The sequence below is a fragment of the Hoplias malabaricus genome, chromosome 3 (genome assembly GCF_029633855.1).
Source record: "Hoplias malabaricus isolate fHopMal1 chromosome 3, fHopMal1.hap1, whole genome shotgun sequence".
Taxonomy (NCBI): Eukaryota; Metazoa; Chordata; class Actinopteri; order Characiformes; family Erythrinidae; genus Hoplias; species Hoplias malabaricus.
This window is the reverse complement of record NC_089802.1, coordinates 66,586,745-66,598,942: the sequence shown is the minus strand read 5'-3', so window position 1 is coordinate 66,598,942 and position 12,198 is coordinate 66,586,745. Positions and strand designations below refer to the sequence as shown.

The 12,198-nt window shown below is 39.1% G+C and overlaps 1 protein-coding gene across 3 annotated transcripts in view; it reads left to right on the top strand.

Moving 5' to 3' along the window:
• ptprfa (protein tyrosine phosphatase receptor type Fa) overlaps window positions 1-12,198 on the top strand; it is a 490,757-nt gene that overhangs the window by 93,498 nt on the left and 385,061 nt on the right. The window lies entirely within an intron of this gene.

Genomic DNA, 12,198 nt, shown 5'->3' with positions numbered 1-12,198 from the left:
CTGCTCCTGCTTGAACATGACCACTGTGGATATGTGCTAAAACCAACACAGAGCCCTTGACCTTCCTTGTTTAATCATCAAAATAAAATATAGATCTATTAAAGCAAGCTCCACAATCGAGCTTGCCCCATGGCCACCACTTTTCCATCATCTTTGATGATTAGGGTTAAGTGGTTTTGTAGGGTTCCCTGTTCACAAACCAGCAGTTTTTTAGATGAGGGTTGTTTTTGGGTTATAGTTAAGCTATGTGCTAGCAACTGTGTCCTAAATCCATACTCAAGTAAAAGTGCAAATACATGGGTAAAATAATAACTCAAGAAAACGTACCAAAAGTACAAAAGTAACATCTCATAAACAATTTAATTCTTATAGAACACACACACACACCCCTATGGACATTTTACAATAGCCAGTCAACCTACCAGTGTTTGTTTTTGGACTGTGTTAGGAAACCAGAGCACCCATAGGACATGCACACACCAAACTCCTTACAGACAATCACCTGGGCCAGGTGAATAATAATTTGCACATTATTATTCATTCAGTCATTCATTCATTCTCTGTACCTAGTTATCCATTTCAGGGTCGCAGTGGATCCGGAGCCTACCCGGAATCACCCTGGAGGGGGCTGCACAGTATCATTTGCTGACAATAATCTGGAATAAAAATAAAATACAGAAATAAATAAATAAATTAAATCTGACCACAGCACATAAGACCACTGACTTTCAGACTACGATATGTAAGGTTAGGTTCAGAGAACCATGTAGCGTTTCAACATATATTGGATATATGACTTTTTTCTTTGAATCACAAAGTTTCAGGTTGCATTCAGAAACTCATTTATTACTCGAGTTGTTTAGTTTTGTCGCACATTCGGGCAGTGTTTATTTTCATGCATTAAGCGCTCTACCTAATTTAGAATCTGTTACATTGATTCATTCATTCATTATCTGTAACTGCTTATGTCGTTCAGGGTTGCGGTGGGTCCGGAGCCTACACGGAACCATTGAGTGCAGGGCAGGAATACACCCTGGAGTCGGCGACAGTCCTTCACAGGGCAACACACACATACACATTCACTCATACACTCAGACCTATGGACACTTTTGAGCAGCCTATTCACCTACAAACGTGTTTTTGGACCATGTAATCAGTTTCATCTACAGCAAAATATGTCACTTTTACCCTCCTATGGAGCAATATCCTCATCTTGATTCATGCTTTTCAATGACTGAAGGTCTCTTTGTTGTCTTAAAAACCTTCAGAATATGCCATGAGCACAGAGATGTAGCCTACCAGACCGAGACCCTTTGTTTTTTTTCTTACCCATTTACAGACACTAAGGTTTCGAGAACACAGACTGGAGAGCTAGCAAATTGTGAGGAAACATCCTCAGAACTTTATAAAAAGTGTTTTTGATTTAAATTATGAATATCGCCTTTAAGTGGGTCATTAGGAAAAGAAGAACTCCCTTAAACTATGTCTGAACCACTCCCTGCACTGATCTCTAGACATGATCCAGCCGATAGTCTGACTGAAAGGCATAACCAATTAAAATCTTAGTTTCAGCTGGGGAGTGGGGCATTGGCTGCAGCTTCAGTGTGAGGACTGCCTCTGATCACACTAATCTCGCTTCTGCTAAATGTTGTAAATATGAAACACTAACTAAGAATCACGATTTATGTTAGAACACATTAATTTGCTAATTTCTTATTGCTACTAGGAAACAGTTTACAGGTTGAAATCTGAATGGCTTATATAATTTTAAGGGCAATTTTAAGGGAAAATTGATTTTTCAAAATATCGGCAGAATTCAGTCACTGAATAAACAGATGTTTCATTCATAGTGGTTTGGTGTTAAATGGTTCATTGTAGAGACTCAAATCTCTTTACAGTGGTGGTGATAGGAACCAGGATTGTCATGCCTTCAACGTAAATAATGCCATTTTATTTACTGTCCAAAACCACCAGTATCTTTTGAGATTTTCCTGTGTTTCAGGTATAGAGAAAGAACTAGAAATTAAATTTCAATATGTATCCAGTTATAAATACATCTATATAACCTGTTTCAAACTACCCATGGCACAGGGATATGATTTCGGTAGATTTTCGGTAGATAGATTTTCGGTAGCTTACATTCTTAGGCCAGGATAAAGATTAATCAGATGCTTGGACACTGTATCAGCTCAAATGTTTTAGAATATTGGTTGACTTTTTCTTATCATTACATAATAGAAAGGTATACACGGATCCCTCTGCTTTAGCCCATTCAAGGTGATATTTACCATAAAAGAAAAACACTTCACTCCAAAAAGGTAGGCTCTTGTGCATTTTTTTTTTTTTTGCTTTGTTATTTTTATGGAGGAGCTTTCAGAGTCTTCCTTTGGTGTGTAATGAAAGCCACCCCAGAGAAGAGGATCTCTTCCATTTCCAGAACCAATCACAGGTCATCCAATCTGAGGCCATTAGAGCTCAGTCCCCAGTACACAGCTTTGCATTCAGGAGATTAAAAATTAAGCAGTTTGATATCTGTGGCTGTGTGTGAGGAGTGTAAGGAGAACCTCCCAGTGCTAAGTTGGTCTGTGGTGATGTCAGAAACCTGATCAGCCAGAAAAACGCTGAGTGGAAAGAAGGCAAGAGCAGCTAATTATCACTCTTTTCAGATTGGCCCTTAGTAATAAAGAGAAATAGTGCAGTTATGCAGTAAGCCAATAGAGTTGTTGATTGTTCACAATAAGGTTTATACTACAATACTGTGACTGACTTACAAAGTCAGCTGTTCCGAAACTTTGCAGGGTTAAAAAATAAATAAATCTTTGAAGGTGTTCAGAATACTCAACACCCGTTACATGAATGGTGGCCCAAAGAGTTTTGATATATGCTTCTGAAATCATTGATTAAAATAGACAGTTCATCTTTTTTTTTTTTTTAATAACAGCCTCTTCACCTACCTGGAAGGCTTTGCAATATATATTTGATGGTATTTACCCATTTAAAATGAGCAAGGTTAGATACAGCTGTGGAATGATTAGTTCTGCATCACAAATACCATGTCAAATCATCTCAAAGATATTGGATGGAGCTCCCTCACTCTGCAGTACTACCATTTAATATATCCCAAAAGTTTGATGGACAGCTACAAATTGATGGATAATTGATCAATCTGGTATGGAATTTTTTACATATTTGCTAAAAAGCCCATTCCCAGGGTTCAGTTAATGTGTACAAAATGTAGTTTAAACAGAACAAAAGAAATACAACGGTTGCTGAGAAATTAGAGTACACTTTATCAATTAGAGTCACTGTGGTGGTACCCTTAAGGGTACATATATAGTACTTTAAGTTAGTGAACATACCTGTACTGTAATTGATGCTATTTAAATTGTGTTGATATAATATGCCCAGATTTATCTCCAGGACTTATATTTTGCTTTTCTATTTTACACAGTATTGTAATCATGGAAAGTTCAGTGAGCAGCACAGTGGCAACATGTAGTGTCGCAATCACCCAGCTCCAGGGAGTTGTGGGTTCGAGCCCCACTTTGGTTAACAGTCCGTGAGGAGTTTGGTGTGTTCTCCCTCTGTTCGAGTGGGTTTCCTCCGGGTGCTCCGGTTTCCTCCCACGGTCCAAAAACACATGTTGGTAGGTGGATTGACAGCTCAAAAGTGTCCAAATGTGTGAGCGTGTGTCACCCTGCAAAGGACTGGCGCCCCCTCCAGGGTGTGTTCCCGCCTTGCCCACCACGATCCTAAACTGGACAAAGAATGAATGAGTGTAATGAAAGCTTAAAAATTTTCACCGTAGCCCAGTTCTAGGTTGGTTTTCTGGCTTCTCTTTTGCTATCCTCATGTCTAAAGTTTTCTCACAACAGGTACATAATTGTGTGTATGTTTAGGCTCAACGACGGATTGGAGATCATGTTGAATAGATACTGTTGCATTGACATTACTTTTTCACTGCAGGTTAATGAAATGGTTCCACCACTCTGTAACCTATTACAAAAGAGTAAGACATCAATAGCTATTAGGTATCTCTACAACCGTCTGCACATTTTTCTTTTTTTTTTTTTGAAAAGCATTTGAAGATAAGAGTGAAACAGTCTGATGTATTTTTCTTTGGAGCTCCTTTCATCCATCCGAGGGATGACACCAGCCCAGCCTTGATTACATCATGGAGCCACAGCCGAGATTTCTGTGCGCTCCTCAGCCGGAGGTGATGCTTCTTCTCCTTTGCGTTTTTTTCTCTGTAGCCGCATTACTCATCTGATGCTCTGAGCCTGGTGTCAGCTTGTGTCAGAATGTGGTCTGTCCCCACAGAGTTGCAGCCACTCCACTGACTCACACACAATCACATGGCCATAGCTTTCACTGGGTGTGGGAAAATTAGGATAGAGAAGCTTGTTACAAATCCCACAACAAAGTCAATGCTGTAGTAATTACAGTCTTGAAGTATTCAGCACTGAATACATTGCACTTCCTTGTAGCCATTTTGTAGACTAAGTTGTCCAGCTGTGCACACACAGCATGAATAGTCATATAAAGACATTTCTAATATAAAGGGATGCTCTCTAGCAAGTGCACACTTTTGCTACAAGGAACATTGCTATAGAAAAATCATTTTAGGATTTATAGAGAACCATGTTTGATTAAGAGTATTTTAAAGGGTAAATTTCCATCTCTCAATCTTAGAGTTCTTTACCCATTGAAAGGTCTCAGGACAAAATGGTTCTTTATGGAACCAAAAGTGGTTCTTCTGTGACATCTCAAAGATCACTTTGTAGCACCTTTACAGGTGCTGGTTAGAATAGAATAAAATAGAATAACATGAAAAAGTGGATTTATTTCAGTAATTCCATTCAAGAAGTGAAACTTGTATATTATACTTCATATTATATTTACTTACTTTATATTATATTTCAAGTGTTTATTTCCTTTAATTTGATGATTATAACTGACAATTAATGAAAACCCCAAATTCAGTATCTCAGAAAATTAGAATATTGTGAAAAGGTTCAATATTGAAGGGTCCTGGTGCCACACTCTAATCAGTCCTGAAATCAAGAGGGTGCAGGGGGATCATGGTTTCCTGCCCTCCATCAATAGTTACGTAGTACAGTTTCTGATAGAGGATCTGTTCTCCTTATTATGGGTTCAGGAAGGCATCACAATAGTTTGAAGCTATCATTTTAAGGGAAAAATATACTACCCATTGCTCTTTTCAATGCCAATATCAGCTAGATGGTCATGTGTAGCTGTGGATCTTCATTTCATATGGGTTAGTGTAGTGTTTGTGTGCCCAAAACTAATCACATAACATGAGAGTAATATTTCATCAGTAATATTTATGAAGCTGAATACAATCAAATCCACATAGCTGAGTTCCGGCCTCTAGTCTAAACTCTAGGATTTGGAATGGAAATTAATGTACAGAGGATAAAAAAAATGTGTTAAACAGACAAGTACAAGCTGTAAAACTGAAAAAAAACCAATAACATAATACTTCAAAAAGTACAAGCTTAATAAGATTAAGTGCGCATATAGAGACTTATCAGTGTATGTAAAAACATGAGTCAGAAATCAGAGGTTATTAAGGTCAGAGTGAGAATATGTTTAAAGAGAGGGATTTTCAACTGCTCTTTAAATCATGAGAGGGTGGGACATGCTTGGAGATGTAGAAAACTAGTGAGGATAAGTGTGCTACAGTATGTTAATGCTACAATCGAATATAATGCACATTTTTGCAGTTTGACGTAATCAGGCAAGTTATTAAATAAGAACAGATCTTAGGACCTACTAGATGTACACTTTATGTTTAAAAGGTTGTAGATTGGATCTATATAGGGAGCTCACTTGAAAACATAAAGTCTATTTAAATTAAAACAGCCCATTGTGGTCCCATGTGCGATGCGGGCCCCATATATGAAGAGTTACAGGCCTGCCTACATTTAGCCAATATAGGAAGACCACCTGGGTCCCACTAATAGCCCATGTACCAACCCACCCAGAGACCATGTCCATGTTGAACAAAGCTAGCCCAGGTTTAACTCAACTGTACTCCAATAATTTGTTCCCTCTGAAGACATAGATATCAATAGGAAGATGTTGCTTTAAAATACATATCCATAAATGATTATTTCAAAAACCGAAAAAAATAAAATAAACATAGGCAATGGGTTTTCTGCTGTTGGAAAGAATCATTCATGCATTAAATACGAATGATATATTTCTCTGAATCCTCACAGTTCTATATACTACAATAATACATTTTAAGGCTTTAAAAAGTGTCATCTGCAAAGGCTTTACATTAGAGGTCTTCAATCCAGACCTTTGATCCATATTCTGGACCAGGATATTACAAAGGCTGGCTGGTATGACACTGTACTGGGCCAGTCAGGTGCATTATCATTTAACACTTAGTATATTACCAGCCGGCTGTTAAAAAATCATGGCCTGGAACCTGGATCCAAGGTCTGGATTTGAAGGCCTCTGCGCTTGATGACGGAACATTGCTATGAAGATTTGACTGCATTCAGAGATTTGAGGACATGGTCGGTCTCTGATGTTGGATGAGTTGTTATGAATCACAAACACTATTTCATCTCATTCTAAACGTACCACATAATGCTCCGTCCATCCAGAAAACATAGATCTACTGCCCCATGGCCTAGTACTGAGGGACTTGATAAAATAATAGAAGGAAAATAAACAAAAAAAACATCATTGATCTCTCTACTCTGACTGTGCCTTCTGGACACTCCCATACAATGTAAGACTGAATATCCATCACAACAACATACAATAATACAGGGTATTAGCCAGAAAAATCATCTTGTTGAACCTACGATTGGTCATTTTCTCCAATGAGTCTCCTTTATTTTCTGAAATAGCTCTTATACACCTAGTAGCCTGGATGTGTCAAATTTATATTGCAATTTTAATAGCCTCCGTAATGTGGGGAACCCACTGTCTGGAGCATAAACTGTTTTTTTCAGGGATTCCAACGCAATCTGATTCTTCATATCAAATGTAAGATGCATAAATAATCACTTTGATTAATAATGATTTTGTTTGTTAGCTACTTTTAGTGGAATACCTTATGCTCCTTTAAAGATAATCTTGTGAACATGCCTGTGGTGACATGCTGTGGTTTAAAGGGTTAAGAGCCCAAGCAGATGTGCCTGATTAAGTGTATCAAGCATGAAATGGGATTAGTGGTATTTCTGAGAGTACTCCTAAAGCAGAGGGCACTAGACTTTGGAGTGAGTTGCATTTGCTAAGTGTGGGGTCAGTATCAGAGGTCAAGGTCTGGCCTAGCATAATTTTTTTGCTAATCATAGTCATTGGGTTTCTACCACAATGTCTATGTGGTACGGTTTTATGGCAGAATTGTAGAAAGCGGTTCTCACTGGTGTACACCATGAATGTGGGAAGAAAGAAATAAAATCCCTTGACTCATTGATTTCTCCAGAAGACATTGATTGACTTGAACCTCAGAATTGTTCCCCAAGTAGGATCTCTGGTTCCATTGCTTTGGCTGTTCTTGTTCTTGCTCAGGCATTAGTGATCTTCATTCTACATCTCATTTTTACATCTCAATTCTTCCTTACAGTCAGGAACAGCACATTATACACTTCCAGTCAGATGTTTGGACACGCCCACTCAGGGTGGGTTTCCTTTGTTTTGGGCCATTTTCCACATATTGTGAATGTACAATACCAGTCAAAGGTTTGGACATCTCATTCAATGTTTTTTCTTTGGAAGACATTAAAATTATGAAGGAACACATATGGAATTATGTAGTAAACAAAAAAGCGTTAAACAAACCAGAATATGTTTTATACTTTAGATTCTTCAAAGTAGCCACCTTTTGCTGTGATGACAACTTTGCACTCTCTTAGGGTTCTCTCAACCAGCTTCATGAGGTCGTCACCTGGAATGGTTTTCAGTGAACAGCTGTGGCCTCGTCAAGCGTTAATTTGTAGAACCGCTCACCGCCTTAATGTGTTTGAGACCATAAATTGGGTTGTGCAGAGGTAGGGCTGGTACACAGTTCTATACAGTGATTAGCGCTATTCTACAAATGACTAATGAGAAGATGTGTCCAAATTTTGACTGGTACTGTATATTTGATTTTTATGGAAAAGTAGTGAAAAAATTCATATGGTGCGTGGGGGTCTAATCGCTAGTTTCCCTGAGAAGAGACACTATGACATCTCTAGGACACACAGAATGTTACATCCCGTATTTTAAAAAAAACACAAATGGATTCAAATAAAAACAGTTTATAAATGCTACAACTTAAGTCGTTTGAAAATGGCAAGCAAGAAGAATTTATTCGTTAATGCATTCTTTATGAGATCCAAAGGATAAAACACATGCACAGATTTGTTCTGTTCTTGGAATAACATTGTGAATTTAAATAGAAAAGACCATTTAAAGACAGTGTCTTCAATGTTAGCGATTGTGAACATATACATATTGAGCGTACTAAAAATTGAGCGTGTCAAAAAATGGGTAAATGTACTACTAAAAGGAGCACTTCAGGTATTCCTAACTTTTCCCTGTTAAGATTCAGTATGATTTAGGGTTGTGGTTATGGTCACCGTTCGGTTTAGGGTTAGTCTTGTAGTTAGGGTTAGGGCTGGTGTCGAGCCTGTACTTCTAGACATCACTAGTGTTTTATTAAAAAAAAAAAAAAAGAAAAAAAGAACATTTTGAACACATGTTTTGAGCCAGTGCTATCAAGCTGTAAGTTGGAACGTTGATCTCTGAGTGTGTGTGTGTCTGTGTGTGTGTGCTGGTGCGAGTGTGTTTGTGTGTGTACCAGCCGCAAACCAGTTTTGGATGTTTCTCTTTTTGAAGCTCTGTTTCTTTCTGACAGAGTCAAAGGAAGTCTGCTGAACTCCTCTGACCAAATGGCTGTCAAGTGTTCTCGCTGTTAGGAGTCTCAACCCAGCAGACAGAACACATTTTCCCCATCACTGCTTTCACTTTCTTTCTTTCTTTCTCTCTCTCTCTCTCTCACACATTCCCCTTTTCCTCACTCGCTCCCTCTTCTCACTTTCTTTCTCGGAATTTCAATTTATCTACAGTTCCTTTGAATTCTGCCAACTAGTTTGCCTTGAACTGCTCTCTTTCTGTCGCTCCCTCTCTCATATACACACACACACACAAACACACACTAAACATCTATATGTAAAGGCTTCACAGTCCTTATTTTAATACCATAATCACTTCCATTTTGTTTTTTGTGCTGCTTTTCCACTTAACAGTGCGAGGCTGAGGTGTGAAGTGAAGATTTGTTGAAAGATTCTTTCAAGCCACCTGTTCTTTTTCCCAATTGTCTCTTTATTATCCAAAGCCAATTCAAATGCATGGTTTATTTATTTATTTGGGTTTGTTTGCCTGTTTGTCTTGCTATTCCACCTTGTAGATATAAAGTCAGAGAAGCTCATCTGCTGCATGGTTTGTGTTGGTTGTCCTCTAGTCCTTCATCAGTGGACACAAAATGCTGCCCATAGGATGCTGTTGGCTGGAAATTTTTGGTTGGTGGACAATTTACAGTCCAGCAGTGACACTGAAGTGTTTACAAAAATCCATGGGCACTGCTGTGTCTGATCCACTTGTACCAGCACAACACACATTAACACACCACCATGTCAGTTTCACTGCAGCGCTGAGAATGACCCATTCTCCAGGTCATACCTGCTGAGTGGTAGTGGAGTGCAGTCTGTAATTGTAGAACTACAAATTGGTCCTGTATGGTCAGTGCAGCTGCTACAAAGTGTACAAAATGGTCTTGTGTGTGTGATTTCACACACACACACACACACACAAACACACAGTGGTGCAGCAGGTAGTGTCACAGTCCGCCTGGGTGTCCTCCTGGTGCTCCGTTCCCTCCCATGGTCCAAAAACACAGGTTGGTAGGTGGATTGGTTACTCAAAAGTGTCCATAGGTCTGAGTGTGTGAGTGAATGTGTGTGTGTCGCCCTGTCAAGGACTGGCGCCCCTTCCAGTGTGTGATCCCACATTGCACCCAGTGATTCCGGGTAGGCTCCGGAACCACCGCAACCCTGAACTGGATAAACAATCACAGATAATGAATAAATGATTATAAACACACACACACACACAGACACAAGACTACTGTTTTAGATAAAAAAAAATCAAGAAATTTAATTAACAGATAAAAGCATTGGGCCAGAATGTACAGCAATAATATTAAAAAAAAAGCTTTGAAGAGCGAGTCTCTAATGAATCTCTGTTGATGTGATTAGGGTGTGTGTTTTCTCCACTTTAATTGAATTGTTGGCCTTTAGTGCTCAGGTACAGGGTGATGGAGGCTTTTTCACCAGGGGTCAGATGTCATGGGGGGTGGCTAAGAATGGCAGCCATTGTCCCAGGAGGCTCATGGGAGTCAAAGCCGGCATGGGCCTGAATTGTTGCCCATCTGTCTGCTCCTCAAAGCCCATAACAGACACCCTGACTAATCAGCCATATTAGAAAGAGAGACAGAGAAACAGACGCTTCCTAGCACTTTTGACCAGTGATGCTAAAGCGCTAGCTATTTTAGCACAGTGCATTGCAGACATAATTGAATGCCAATAATACTTCATTTATTGCAAAAGTTTAAGACAATTCCTGTAAACGTGAAATAATATTGCTTTCAAATTGTAGACATTAATATATGCATGCATATTTTGTGTAATAGAAAAGCATAAAACCAATTGAAATGTTGTTGAGCAGCTGCACATGCATTAGTGTGGTCTAGAGAGATCTGAAGACCTCCAGGTGTAAAAAGCATTTTTCTGGAATTATGTAGCTCTATACAATACTTCTGGGATCAGCTGAATGCTGAATGATGAACTGGATGCGTTGGAGTACACAAACTTTGTAAACACTGCAGGTACAAAGTGGTCAGACCAGTCTGGACAGTGGTCCTGATTTCTGTCCAACCCTATTCTACATCCAACTATACATCCCACATCCTACATCCAGGAATACATAAGCAATTGATTAAGGAATGCAAATGTAATTAAAAAGGCTATGAAGCAATTACTGGCAGAGTGGTGCAAAATCAGTTAATTTCCAAAAGCACAAAGGTCTTTATGAGTTGAGGAGCATGTGTAGGTGTATTATGACTTTCTGCATATTTCATCCCTCTGAGATCATCAGTCCAGCAGCAGTTCAGTCTTTTTTCAGAAGGCAGAGGTGCTTTGGGTCCCATTTTGCAAAACACATTTTGCAGCAATGATTAATAATATAGCGCTCCCTTTTCTTGTATTTTTCAGCAGAATGGCTGAAAGCATCCGGAGAAAAATGAAGCAATGTAATTTGACAGCTGCACGGTTGTGTAGTGTACAGCATACAGCACAACACATTGTCCCTCTGTTTTCCAGCTTTTCAAATAATGCCATGCCCTTCTTCAGTGTCAAGCCTTTAGCCTGATATTTTCACGTATACATGATTATATTTTCAGTGAACTGCAGGAAATCACAGCTGGGAAATATTTAACTCTTAACAAGGAAGCATAAAAACCAAAATAACAATTCAAAAAAATTTTGGAGCAAGAACCACACCAAGCAAGGTGAACCTACACTGATTCTCTACTGACGTTCAGCCGACAAAGCTTCTTCTGCCTCGTTAACGGTCCCAAAAGTGAAAGTGCAGCTTTAGCGGCTGTAAAAGAATCAGACGGATCAACTCCACACAATCCATCAGTCTGTAAGCGTACAGCGTGTACAAAGAGAGAATCACTCCATATTCTGGGGCTTTTGGGCTTCTTATCTGGGGCATTTGTGCTCTCATCACTTCACTCTTGTGTACTATTAATGTATACTTAAAACCAGCAGCATCAGTTCAGTCTCTCAGCAGTTGTGGTTAAGTGAATGAATGAAATGCACCTGGAGTGAAGTGAAGAGAGCAGAGCCGCAGGGCTTTTGGAGCTGTGTTCCCCACTCGCTGCTTCCCTTATTTTTCTTTTTTTGATTTTGGGAAAGCCTGCAAAGACTAATATCAGTCTTTCCCGTGCATTTTGACTGGACATGACATATATGTGGACAGTAACGCATTGTGCCATGATTTGCTTTTAAGATAATGTTCACTGCCTTCACATTTAGCACTGTTCAAAACTCTGACCTCATTTACTCAAAAGCCATTGTGCCTCTGAAATAATGGCTGCACCCATATGTC